The sequence below is a fragment of the Marmota marmota genome, unplaced genomic scaffold (genome assembly GCF_001458135.2).
Source record: "Marmota marmota marmota unplaced genomic scaffold, marMar, whole genome shotgun sequence".
NCBI lineage: Eukaryota > Metazoa > Chordata > Mammalia > Rodentia > Sciuridae > Marmota > Marmota marmota.
Genome location: NW_025999949.1, coordinates 35,903,795 through 35,917,927, shown reverse-complemented (window position 1 = coordinate 35,917,927; position 14,133 = coordinate 35,903,795).

Below are 14,133 nucleotides of genomic sequence, written 5' to 3'. Positions count from 1 at the left end.
GGGAAGTGCCAGGCTCCCAGGCCCCTGTTTGCTCACAGGGCAGGCAGAGCAGGCCCAGTGCAAGAGTAGGATGATCAGGACTGGCCAGTGAGCGCAGGAAAGGCCAGGGCCAGCCAGGTGAGGGCCACGTGTGTCCTGGGGGTGGCATCTGGAGCAAGGCTGGAGGTACAGTGAACTTCTGAGCCAGATGGGGAGCAGGGTCCTGGCAGGCAGAGGCCAGTAGGATGGTCCAGCCCCTCCTCCCCAGGGCTGGCGGTGAGTCTGGCCTGGCCTGGGTCTTGGCATTGTAGATGACCAAATGGGGTGGGTCTAGCCGGAGCCTGGGGATATGGGAGGCCCAGATGTGGGAGGCTGGGTGGCTTGGAGGTTGGGGTGGGAGCAAAGGAGGCAGGCAGGAGAGAGAGGGGCAGGGCGGGCCTGGGGAACCCCATACTCCACCAGCGTGGCTGCCATCTGCCTATCTCAGTAGCAGATGATCCGTGAGGATGCTCTAAGGCAACGGGTACAGACAGACCCAGCCCTGACCAGCAGACGGGCCCACCCGCTTCTGGGAGGAGCCGCTGTGTCCTGAGGGTCTCAGAGGGTCTGGGGGCCTCTGGGGCAGCTTTATGCTTGACCAAGGGAAGGAAGCCTTCACGTCAGATCTTCGGGGTGCGGCTGCCTGGGGGTCAGGCGGCCCAGGGAGCAGGTGCACTGGAGGGCCGCACACCTGCTTCTAGCCCTCTTCTGCTGCCAAGGCCAGGCCACTCACCAGTGGTTGGGGACGCAGCTTATCCACATGTGATCCTCTTGGGTACCCACGAGGGTCTTGCAGGTTGGGCTGGGAAGTGAAGCGGCACCCAACCTATGGGGCGGGAAACTGAGGCCCAGATGCCAGGGGGGACATGCCCAGGCTCTGTCGTCAGGAGCACAGCAGGACCCCGGCGATGGGGCCACCAGGCAGACTTCCTCCCAGGGTCCCAGGGGAACCCCAGTGGGCTCCAGCCCTGGAATGGGGCTGCAGGCCTGGGCACACCCTGCCAGGGCAGGGCAGGGCTGAGCAGCCTAACTGCCGGAGGGAAGGCCTCCCGGGAGCCCCACCTCCCTCCTCACCCCATACCGCAGCCAGGCTCAGCCTGTGCTTCCGAAAACCCCCCAAACAACCCAAAGTGACAAATTGCCTCTAAAGGAGAAGGCTGCCTGCTGGCATCGGAGGGAGGGCCGTGGGGGCCACACCCACCCTGCTCCCGCCTGCCGTGGCTGGGATCCAGGCCCCGAAGGGCTGCTTTATTAAAAGCCATCCGTCTGGCTCCCACTTGAGTTGGGCGAGTCCTTCGCAGGGAAGGCCTGGCTTTTAGAAGTTAATGTAAGCAACTGTGCCCTCTGCTCAGCAGCTGCCCCCTCCCAGCACATGACAGAGAGGTCCTCGGGGAAACTGGCCCCACCACCCTCTGGGGCTGAGTCAGCCTTCCCAGGGAGTAGACTGCCATTAAGAGGAGAGCACACCCCCCCCCGCCAGGTCAGACAGAAGCCCCTCACTGCATGAGGGTGGGGGGCTGGGGGGGCAAAAGAGGGGGGTAAGAAGAGGGAGCCTTTTAGTTGAGGAAACTGGGGCACAGAGAGATGGAGCAACTTGCCCAGGGCCACACAGCCTCTTGCAGAATTCCTTCAAAGCCTCTGTCTGTTGTCCTTGGCTGTGGGACACGCCAAGGTGACTGCAGCTGCACCAAGACCCTTCCTAGGGACCAAGAGTCCAGCCTTGGGGTTGTGGGTGGGGCAACTGGGCCCTGAGGCCACATCCTTTGCTGGTCAGGTGGCCTCAGTCTCCCCTGGGAGGTGGAGAGTGGCCCACCACCGTCCTCAGGACTGCAGGAGTGTCAGCGTCTGGACAGAGGACGCAGGTCCTGCATCCACCACGAAGATTCTATTTACTCAAAGACACCTTTGTGAACACGGAGGCCTAATTTATGAGCTGCGAGGGGCCAGTGGTGCGTGCCCTGCCCGCTCCCACTCCTTATTAAACTGTTTGTGATCTAATAAGTCACTGTACGACACGCCGTTCCGGAGAGCTTTAATTTCCGCGCTGACATTTGGAGTGAGACAGCGGTGCCCAGGCTGGCCCCTGGCAACACAGGACTCCAGAATGTCATAGCCAGAAGGGCCCCAGGTCACCACGTGGCTGCCCCCGCTGTGCAGGTGGGGAGACGGAGGCCTAGATGGGCCCAGGCCTGCTCGGGGCACTGGTTAGAGGTGCCCAGCACACGGCAAACCCTGGGACATAGTGTCCTCCTCCTGCCACTTACGCCTGGCAGGTGACAAAATGCCTCTGACACATTTTCTAAAGAGGTTTTGTCTTTGTCCCTCAGCGTCCTCTCTCCTCATGGTGGGCGGGGCAGGGGGAACTTGGTGAGCCAGGAAGAGGGTGGTGCCGCCCCCCCACCCCCACACCACCCCGTCCAGGGCAAAGCCCAGGTACCAGAGTTGCCAGCAGCAGCGCTCCGGGAAGAGCAGGAGGCCCCACGGCCGCCCCTCCCCTGGGCACTTGGAGCCCAGGCCCTGCCTGGTGTCCCCAAGGCAGAGGTTGCTGTGAGGGCATTGACAGGTGACCCCGATTTCTCTGGGTGTGTGATGGGAGCCAAGAAACCTGGGTGAGTGGGAGGGGAGCAGTGGGCAGGGAAGGGCAGGCTCCGGCCAGAGCAGACCCCAGGTGCCTGGCTCAAGGAGCCCAGGCCAGCCCCGGCCCTCTCTGCACCCTGCCACACAGGCACCAGCCCCGGCCTGCAGACACACTTCCTGGAGCCCCTGGGAGACGACGCTCAGGTGTGACCTGTGTGGTGTTGGCATTCCACAACCAGGGATCGCAGGGGCGGGCAACACCGTGGTAGCCTCATGCCCAGCACATGCCGGGCGCAGAGGGTACCCTCAGTGAGGGACATTGGCCTGGGCTCCAGAGGCGCGTCAGACCGGGCCTGGCCTTACAAATAGGCGCTGTTTCCCAGCAGGGGTCCCAGTTCCAGGCCCATCTCACGCAGGGCAGGCACACGCACCGACACATGTGCACACTCAGGCAGCAGCACCCTCGATGTGGAGGACCCTGGGCCAGCCCCCAGGTGTGGCAAAATGTCAAAGGGACATGACTGTCTCCTTCTCTGTCCAGGGCTGGGGAAGGCCAGGCCTCCATCCCTGGCTGCGGGCCTCAGCTGGCCCTTCTCCTGGGAAGGGGCTACTTCAGGGGCGAGAGCTGGCCGTGCTCAGCTCCCGGGCTGCAGCCAGCGGCACCATACTGCCCTCTGTGGCTCTGTGAGGCCCAGCCAGCGTCTCCACCTCTCAGGTCCCTTCAAACCTTCAGGGCCCCCTTTGCAAAGTGGTCCGACCCCTAGGGAGCTGAGAAGCCCAGCGCACCGTGCACCCTGTCCTGCTGTCACCTGGGACCCTGCTGCAGCGACTCCACCTCCTTCCTCCCTGAGCCCAGTTGCTTTTTTGGTGGTTTGGGGTCCCCAGAGGATGGGGAGAGTCCTCCCAGGGGTGGCAGACCCCTGTGCCACCTGCAAAGCTACAATCTTGTTCAGGGAGGGCCACCTTCCCTGGAGGCTGGAGGGGGGAGGGGCTGCAGAAGAAGGGTCTCCATGGCAACGCCTAGGAGAGCTGAGAACAGCTCCTTTCTCTTCTAATTAAAGGGCTATTTCCAGGGACCCCACTATGTACCATGGCCTGGTCTCAGGGGCCCCAGGATGGGGTGTTGGGGCAAGAGGTCCACTCTCTACCTTGAAAGGTCCCCAGGCTGGGAAACATCACACACAAATCATGCAAAGTGGGCCTTGGAGCCATGCACACAGTAGGTGCTCAATGGGTGCTTGTTGAACTGATGGGAAGGGGACAGGATGCACTGACCCTCACTGACAGAGCGCCCTTCAGTGTGGGCAGCTCCCCGGGGCTGAGGGTCAGATGCTCGTCAGCCTGGCACCCAGCCCAGGGGAGGCACGGCCAGGCTGAGAATGTTCCTCTTTAGAGCAGTGACCCTCCGGGGGCTCCCAGAAGGCAGCCGGATGCTTCCCTGAGCAGAGGAGAGACCGAGGCCACAGGGAGGAAGGATGGCGCAGGAACTGTCTGGGCACAGTGGATACCCAGCAAGTGCCCACTCTGTGGGCAAGTCGCTAGGCTGGAGCATGCCAGGGCGGGACCAGGGCCTACCAAGTGGCTTCTGGGGCCACCGCATCTGGCGGAGGCCTACAGGGACAGAGGCAGGGGAGGAGGCTGGGGGTAACGCAGATGCAGGGGGAGGGCGGAGAGGGCCTCGCCTCAGGCTGTTGAATGCCACTGTGACTCTGGATACCTCCCCACCCCCGCTGGGCTCCGAGTGGAGAGGGACAGCTGGGACCTGGCCTTCTGGACAATGGGGGGTGGAAGTCGGTACTGAGGGGCAGGCCGGACGGCGTGTCCCAGCCAGGCAGGGAGGACAGGAGAAGCCGCGGCCTCTCTTCAGGAGGGTGGGGCTGGAGGTCATGGGGGTGGAACTTGGGCCTCCCCAGGACACCTCCGGGTCGCCCCTCCTGGGCACACACCCTCTCAGAGGCCACAGGGTCCATGGGAAAGTGAGGTGGCAACCTGAGACGGCGGGCATGGGTTCTCTCCCTGGGGCTCCAGCAAGACATACGGGGGACCTCATGGCCTGGAGAGGGCGGGGTGGCCCTGTGAGTCCCGGTCCTCAGGGCAGGGTGTACCCCCAGAGGAGACCTGGCCAGCCCCAGGCCACCTCTGCAGAGCCCCTGAGCCCACCTGGCACTGCGTGGCCAGAGTGTCACTGACATGCCTCTACTTCACAGCTGCCCGGGCGCCCTGCGAGGACACTCACCTCAGCAGGAGTGAGGGGCAGGGGGCACGTTCCAGGCCTGTTCTGCAGGGGACAATAGGCCCTTCCCAACAATGGCCCCATTCTGCTGATCCAAGAAGATGGACTGGGGTCAGATGATGAAGGACACTTGGTCTTGGAGGCCCCCTCCAGGACAGCAGGATGACCAGGGCACCTCAGACCCGGGGGTGGGGGCCTGGCCGAAGGCATGGGGCTGGTCAGGGGCAGGAGGGGTGACCAGGAGTCACAAAGGGGTCAGACCCAGCCCAGCACTCTGCAGCCCAGTACATCATCCTGGCAGCCCTTGGGCCCTATCCATCTGCCCCTGGGCACCACGACTTCAGCACAGGGCAGCTGTGGACCTCCCAGGTCTTCAGGGTGACCAGTGTCCCCAACCTGGGGACCTGACCTTTGAGGTCTCTTGAAGACACAGGGCAGGTGTAGAAATGAGCCAGCACAGCCCCACACACGGCAGGACCTGTTCCCAGTGCTCCCAGGCTGGACTCCCCAGTCCTGTCCCCAGGAACTATGGGACAGCCCCCTCGGCCCCACAAGGCACCTTGGCCAGGCCCTGGCCAGATCAGACAGTCCTTCTCTGTTCGGGCACCCGGAGCCCACTCCCGGCTCTCCTGGGGAAGCTCGTGGGGCTCAGGCAGGTGCTTCCTGGAGCAGGGCCCTAGCCTCACAGCTGCAGCCCACCCACGGCCCTGCCCACCCCTCAGCACCGACCCTTCTCTCTGCTTCTGGGGACCAACAGGTGAGGGACCATCTCCCCAGGTGGCAGGGGAGCCTTTTCCAGGTTTTCCTGCCCACAGTGAGGAGGCTGGGAGGCCGCAGGCTGGAGTCCAGAGCCAGCCAGAGGGAGGAGGAACAGGGCAGGAGCGTCCCCATCACTCGGGGGGCCGCCAGAGAGGGCAGGCAGAGCTGGGAGATCCCAGGAGACCCTGTCCAGCCTCCTTCCTCCACAGCATGAGGGCTGCAGGAGCCGGGCCCAAGGCTCTCCCCTGGAAGTGTCCCTACCGTCCTCAGCTCCTGGGACCCTCTGCTCTTGTGGACTTGAATTCTCGCTCTGTTGGACCGGGGTCACCTCTGGTCCCACACTCACTGTATCCCATGGCTAAGTCACCGGGTCCCATGGAGGAGCCTCTCTCTGTCTGCAGAACAGGGTGGAAACTCTTCCTTCTTCAGCTGGTGAGAGCCCCCAGCGGGGCCCGTATAACCTGGAGCCCCAGCCACTCTTCCCTCCAGTCCTCGTAACCAGACGGACAAGAGGGGCCTTCCGTGCCCAGAGACCAGCAGGAGCTGAGGGAGGACCTGGGGCTTCTGCCAAAATGCCCTGGGTGCCCATCACGGGAACCCACGCACCCACCAAGCCCCAAGGGCCGGATCCTCCCACTCCAGAGCAGAAGAGTGATCTCTTGGTTTGGGGGTCAAGAATGCTGGGCAGGGCCCCGAGGCAGGACAGGAAGAATGAGGTGGAACAGGGAGCTATACCCACCACATCGGAGACCTCAGGACCCGGCCAGGCACTGCTGCCCGTCCCCAGGGCACAGCAGGTGAGAGGGCGGAGGGGCCTGCCAGTGTCCATGACTTATGGGTCCCCGTGCTAGAAAGTGAAGCCCCTCGTCCTCCCAGGAACCCAGTCCAAGGGGCCAGGTTCCCGTCTCCAGCCTCCCTGGGGAGGTGGCCCAGGCAGGTGGCCCAGGCAGGGTGTCACAGACCCCACCGCCAGCCCAGCCCAGCCCAGGCAGCCCAGTGGTGGTACTCCTGGGTCTGGCCGCTGCCCAGCTTGCAGCCCTCCCTGCCCTGACCTAGGACCACCCTGGTTCGTTGGCCCTCCTGCTCACTGCCCTCCACGCTGTCCACATCTTCAGTCTCTACCATCACCCAGCACCCAGGCCACCCCGTTGCTTCTCCCCAGCCGACCCCATCTTCTGCCAGCTGCCCCGGTCCCTCCAGCCCCGAGCCCCCACCGTGGCCCCCCAGCCACCCAATAGTCTCAATGTCTGTATCTTGCTTCCTCTGTGGCCCCATCCTGCCGCCTTCCTCCGCCACAGGGCCTTTGCAGGCTGTTAACATTGTCTGTACTGCGTTTCTGAGCCCTGGTCCCCCATAGATGTCCTCCCAGCACCTGTGTCTCTCCAGGTGTACCCTCAGCACTACCCGTGGGCACTACACGAGGGCTCCTGTATCCCACCTCCTGTCTCTGCCCAGCGCCCTCTAACTTCGGGTCTGTGTCCACTGTCACTCACCTCAGTAGCCCTCCTGGCACAGTCCTGTGCCCAGCAAGCCCCAGGGAGGTGCTTGAACTGGTCTCACAGGGGACAAGTGGGGGTCCCCTGCCCTGTGTCAGAGGAGATCTGTCACTTCCCCAGATGGTTCCACTCAGTGGCAGAGCTGCAGGGGCTGCTCCTCCCTAAGGCACTGTCACCCTGACCAGGCTGCCTCCCTGCCGTCCCATGTCCTGCCTCTCAGACACGAGACTGCCCGTGTCCAGGAGACCCTGGCCTGAGTCAGCCGAGCCTCGCACCGTGGCCGGCAGTGTTCACCTCCACCCCGCCTAGGGCCTGGTGTGGCACCTGGGACCAGAGCCAGGATGGCCAGCAGAGCGGGCCCTGCGTCTGAGCGCCCCACAGGCTGTGTCCACAGCGCATTAAGCCGAGGTCTCATTCTCCAAGTGCGCGGGTGCTACTCCCCAGGGCTTGGAGGAGGACCAGTGACATTTGGGGGAGGCAGAGGGATGGAGAAGCCAGGCACCCAGAGACACAATCAGGGCCTCATTAACATTTTGATTGCAGCAGGGCTCCCCCGGCGCCTCGGTCTGGACACACACACACATTCAATCTGGAGGCAAAGACCGAGCCAGGGAGAGGAACGGAGACAGAGAAAGCAGACTTATTTTAATAATGCTAAAAATAACCGTGTCAATATTCCCTTCTGTTTGGGGAGCCACGGATCATGTCTGAATGCATCTTCTCAGTTTTCTTCTCCAGGCCTGTGGGGAGAGCCCTGGGTGGCTTCAGACCCCCCACCCTGCAGACCAGCCTTCCCGGCCCCGGTGAGCCGCCACCTGGGGACCTGGACACCCTGCTGCACAATGAGAAGGTGTGCTGCTCAGTTGGCAGAGTCCTGGGTCCTGGGGGAGCGCCAGGGTTCCAGGGTCAGCCTCTCACTTTAGCAGATGGGCAAACTAAGACCTGGAGAAGAGCGCATGCTCAAGGTCCAGAGGAGGGTCGTGTGTCCACTGCTGGGGAAATGAGGCGCTCTGCACAGGGAAGAATGGCAGCAGTGCCTCTCGGCTCTCCCCGACTTCCCCTGGCTCACCACCCCAAGCCTCCGGCCCTTCCAGACCAGCGACATTTGGGGGACATCTTCTGCCAGCTGCCCCAGTCCCTCCAGCCCACGGCACCCACGCCCTGCCCTCCCTGCACCACTGTGTTCCACCTGGTGAGACGTCTCCCCTCCCCCGCCCGCCAACCTCCTATTCCACGTCAAGACCCAGGTGAAGGCTGCCTCTTCGGTGAGGCCTTCCTGGGGAGCCCCAGCCAGAGTTGGCCCTCTCCCCTTGTGAGATGCAGCCCGGAGCCCAGACCTCCTCCGTGATAGTGCTGCACCGTGTGACCAGGCGCCAGGTGCTCTCCTGGCAGCCCGCGGTGTCCGCACGACCTGGCAACACTCTTCCACCTCTCTGTGACTTGCTTTTCTCCACTGTAAAGTGCGCCTTTACCAGAACCTCCCCGCCTTGTCCAAGGAGCCAGCGTGCGCAGGAGACTTAGAACACCACCTGGAGGGCTATTGGCTGCCATTGTCCCAGCCCCACCACCTTCGCCTGCACTGTCACCCACAGCAGCAGCAGCTCCTCGTCATCGCTACCACCACCACCAGCATCTTGTCCTTGTCACCACCATCACCATCAGCATCATCATTGTCACCAGCAGCAGCCGCGCCTCCCTACTGCCCATTTGAGCTCCTTGTAGGGCTACAGATGCACGTGCCCCCCTTCCCTCCCCGACACACAGCCTGACACACGGAAATGCTTGCTGATCTCCTGGGACAGAGTGGACAGGCAGGGGGCAGATGAGTGAATGGACAAACGAGGGGACAGGAAGATGGTTCAATGAATTCGGGGGATGGACGGACGGACGGACGGCTGGACAGACGGCTGGATATGCGGATGAAGGGGGTGGGATGATGAATGAGTCAGTGAATGAGTGAGTGAGCTGCGTAAGGAAGGGCAGATGGATGCTGAGTCGACGCCTCCCACACCCAGACTCGGCAGATGCTGAGCAGCTTAGCAACGGCAGACATCACAGTGTCCCCATGGAGCCATGATATTAAAATCCCCGGAGGCTGTGCTGTCAATATCCGGGGGAGACTATCTCTGCAGCCATCAGCAGCAGGAGGGAGCCTCCCAGTTCCAGCCCCGGGCCCTCCTGGGACAGAGACACTTCCCCTTCTTTAGGCAGCGCGGAGGGAGGGACAGACCAAACCCTGCAGGGGCTGGCGGATCCCAGCCGCTGGGCTGCGTGGCCCCTTTCCCACCTCAGACCCAGGCGGGAGGCCTAGGGGTGAGCTGGGGGCCAGGACACCAACACCAGGCCTCCCCACCCTCTCACACTCCTCAGCCTGTCCCTCTGTCCCTGCTGTCACCCCTGTCCAGCTGAGTTGGACCCCAGATCTCCTATCAGCCTCCACTGCCTCCCATCTGCACCACCCAGAGCCCCTCAGCCCCCACCCCCACTGAGAAAACCATATCGGGGGCCAAGAGGTGGCCCACTCACTGTGACAGACGAGCATCCCCCGGGCCGCCTGGGGTTTGGGCCAGTGCTTTCCAGCCCTGTGGTCCTTGCAGCCCCCAAAGACAGTGAGCATCCAGCCAGCGCTTGCTGGTGAAGATAGAGCCACACTGTTGGCGGTGTTCTAAATGAAACATGGCACAGTTGAAGGTACGAACTCATTAAAACAGAAACCCGTTGCACGTCAGCACATATAGTTTTGTGAAAATTTACTGTATTCTTCAAAAGAGAGAAAGGAGAGCAGAGAAAGGCGAGAGCCGCGCCCGCAGACCCTGGCCCCGCTCGCTGGACACCCGGAGCCTCTCCTGCCTTCAGCCTGCTGCTCAGGGGAGTTGGCCAAGGACCGTCCCAGGACCTCGTGGGTCCCCCAAGAAGATCTCAGGTCCCCAGAACCCCCAGCCCCTGCTCAAACCTTGGTTCAGGGGAACCTGATCCCGTAGCTGCCCTGCTTCCAGCCTCCTCAGGGAAATAGCCTGGGCTCCGCCCGGGTCCTGCAGGGGCACAGGCGGGAGAGAGCACCCGGCATCCAGGGCCCACGCTCCTGGCCTCTGTGCAGCCTGGGACCCTCACCCACACGGTGGGAAAGTTACATCCCTGAGGTTGGATGACACATGTCCACTCCTTGCCCAGCACCATACCTGGCTCCCAGCTGGGACTGGGAACGATGGCAGCGCTGGTGACGGTGCTGCCACCATGGCCCAGGCCCCCACTCCCTGGAGAGCCCCTCCTCGGCCCCACCAGGCCCACCCTGCCATGCCCACCCCCCAGGCAGGCTCCCTGGACTGACCGCGCCTCCCCCGACCTGCCTGGTCTACCATTCTCCGCTCCTTCTTAGTGCCCCAGTCACCTAGGGACCCTCAGCGGAAGAGCAGGTTTATGTCCCCTAGTGCCTGAACTGACAGAGTGACCAGGAGCCCTGCCCTGGGCCCAGGCAGGCCTGGCTTCTGTGGCCTCCACGAGCCTCAGTGGTTCATCTGGGTTCCCCTGAACCAAGATGATGGCGCACCCCTGATAACAGGTGACCCATCCACTACTCCTCAGTGGGTACTGCCCTGGGACAGCAGCCGGTCACCAGGGTCCTGTGCTCACGCAGCTTGTCTGAGGGGAGAGCCGGACATGGAGCCAACAACCAGAGCAAAGCGTGCACATGGCGCCTGTGGGACAGCCAGGAGGGGGAAGACCCTGGGGAGGCCTCCGTGGCTAGGGCAGAGGGCCCTGGGCTCGCAGGGGCTCAGGGGCCAGGAGGCTTTGCAAATGGCCCTCAAGCTGTGGTGAGGGGTGGCTAGAAGAAGCCCGACCAGGAGCTGCCCGTGAGCAGGTTCTGGGGCAGGGGCCACCAGGAGGGAGGCCCAGCAAGCACAGGCCAGGCAGAGAGAGCACACCTCTGAGGCCCACGAGGGACACTGTCAGGACCCAAGGGGACATTCCCTGCCAGAGCCTCAGCCCTGTGCTGCACGCGCTCACACACACACTCACACTCTCACACACTCTCACACTCACACACTGTCACACACTCACACACAGAGACAGTGTCACACACTCACACTCTCACACACTCACACATGCTCACTCTCACACTCACACACTCTCACACTCATTCACACACTCACACACATTCTCACACTCTCATTCACACACACATTCACACACACTCTCACACTCACTCACACTCTCACACTCACTCATACTCTCACACACTCACTCTCACACTCACTCACACTCTCACACACACACACTTACAGAACAGGGGTGCTCCACACATCTCTGTGGAGGAATCAGTGAGTCCCTTAAAAGAAGGCCTGACGGAGACGCGGTCAGCAGCACTGAGCAGACACACGTGGGTCCGTGTAGCCCGAGGAGAAATCCACGCCATCTCGCCACTCGTCACCGTGCAGGATGTGCAGCTCGGGTGGCTGCCTCGTGACTCTGTCGTAGCCTGGCTGGGCTGGAGCCCCGATACCTGCAGGAGCCCCGGTACCTGCAGGAGCCCCGGTCCCCGCAGGCCCTCAAGGCCACGGCCCTGCCTGCTGGCGGGCGTAAGGCCCAGAGCTCCCGCCCAGCCCGGCCACAGCCGCCCAGTGTGCACCTTGCAGTCAGACCGCGAGCCCCTTGGAGAAGGCGGTTTGTCACCTTTGTACTTGGTGGCCAGGCACAGGGCGGGGTCCAGGGCCCCTTACTGGAGGGTTGGGTGGGAGGGGAGGAGGTCAAGCTGGTGGCACACAGATGGCAGCTCTGGGGTGAAGCGAAGCAGGAGGACTGAGTGTCCATGGGCCTGCGTGTCCGGGTGTCCATGGGTGGACACATGTCTGTGTGACGTCGCGTGCCTGTGTTGGTGTGCATTTTGTGGGGTGCCGCCGCCTCTGTTTGTAACTCAGCCTGTGTGGATGCAGGGGAGGCCCAAGACAACCACCGGGAACTTCAGCTTGCTCGGGGACACTCTGCATCCCCGGACGCTCTGTGACCTGAGAGCAGAGCTCCTTTTCTCACGTCCCAGGTGTGCTGGCCTGAGTCGTGCCTTTCATTCACTCACACACAGACAAGTGCAGGACTCCAGCTGGGGTCTGAGGGGGCGGCAAGCCCAGGCCCCACGCTCCTCCCCCAGCCTCCTCCTGCAGCCTCCTCCCCCAGCCTCCTCCTGCAGCCTCCTCCCCCAGCCTCCTCCTGCAGCCTCCTCCCCCAGCCTCCTCCTGCAGCCTCCTCCCCCAGCCTCCTCCTGCAGCCTCCTCCCCCAGCCTCCTCCTGCAGCCTCCTCCCCCAGCCTCCTCCTGCAGCCTCCTCCCCCAGCCTCCTCCTGCAGCCTCCTCCCCCAGCCTCCTCCTGCAGCCTCCTCCCCCAGCCTCCTCCTGCAGCCTCCTCCCCCAGCCTCCTCCTGCAGCCTCCTCCNCTGAGGGGGCGGCCAAGCCCAGGCCCCACGCTCCTCCCCCAGCCTCCTCCTGCAGCCTCCTCCCCCAGCCTCCTCCTGCAGCCTCCTCCCCCAGCCTCCTCCTGCAGCCTCCTCCCCCAGCCTCCTTCTACCTTCTGCCCCAGCCTCCTCCCCCACCACCTGCAGCCTCCCCCCCCACTTCTTCCCCCAGTATGGACCATCCTGCGGAGCCCCTGTCCAGCAATGTCCTTTGCAAATGATGTCCTACAGTGTCCTCCAGGAAACCCACGCTCCCCTCATGACCAGAACAGAAGTCCCCTCGGAGACTCCCTGGAGAGCTCTCTTGTCCCTCCACTACGCTCTTCCCCTGGGGTTGGAGTGCTTGCTGAGCGTCTCCACCAGGCCCCCTCCAGGCAGAGCTGAGCGAGGTGGGCGCAGCTGCCTGTGGGGCTCCTGGCTGTGGGGAGGATGGGCTCCTCCTGGGCTGCCCGTGCCTCCCTGTCACTCTCAGACTGCTTCTCACCGTGACGTGTCATCATCCCACTACTGCACTGAGACTAAGCCAGAGAGAGGTGGTGTCCTGGGCCAGTCTGCCCTCTAGCCTGGCACATAGTAGGTGTTCAAAGAAGAAAGGCAGATGGGTGGGGGTAGGGAGCCAGGGAGCGCGGTCCCTGGCGGCCGGGCCCGTGGTCCTGAGTCAGCATGAGCGCGAGGTGGCGTGGGTGGTGGCGGAGGCTGAGCCTTCTCATGCCCAGCAGGCGCTGCGCTCTGTCCTCGCCGCCCGCACGGCTCCCGTTGCTGCTTCTGAAAATGTCAACGTCTTATCTCGCCAGAATTTTTCCTGACTTGGAGAATTCAATAAAGCAGCTGAGTAACACTTAAAATAATAATGAAGCTCTGTATTTCTGCAACTCCCGGCCGCTCCACAGAGCCGGCTGCCTTCCGCCATGATCAATCTTCATTTTCACACCAGGCCAGACAGCTCTGCAGGGTGGCAGGGTGGGGCTGGCCCGCGGCCCCGGGGGGATGGGCGGGCCACCAGGAGGCCAGGCGCTCATGGGGTGGAGGCTCCCAGGCCCTGCCCATGTCCCCGAGTACCCCCTCCCACCAGCCGGGCCCAGCCCTTCCTCTGCATCCCCAGGGCCTTGGCCAGGGCCGCCCTCACCCCTTGCTGTCAGCTGGGAACTCCTTGCACTTTCCAAGCCGGGTGTGGGCGGCCTCAGCCTCCCAGTCCCCCAGGCTCTGGACGGACAGCCCAGGAGGGGAGGGTTGGTGGACAGTGGGATATTCTTCCAGTTCTCAGAGGGTAAAACTGAGTCCAGAGCCATGCACTGACCAGCTGTCCTGCGCTGAGCACCCTGCAGAAGGCGGGACACCAGGGCACACCCAAGCCCAGGCTCAGGGTGCAGAGTCCAGGCACTGACCTAGACTTTCTGTCAGGTCTGGGGGTCTTTGCTGGCCTCCTTATGGTGGGATAAGGGTCTGGAGGCCCAGAACAGAAGGCCCTGAGCCCCAACGCAAGTAGCCCTGTCCCAGAGAGGCCCAGGCAATGGGGTGGGGGATGGGGAGGGGACATCTAGCCCTGACTCCACTATCCCCACCATGAGCCCTGGGTCCAGTTCAGGGACCTCCAGGAGCTTCGCATG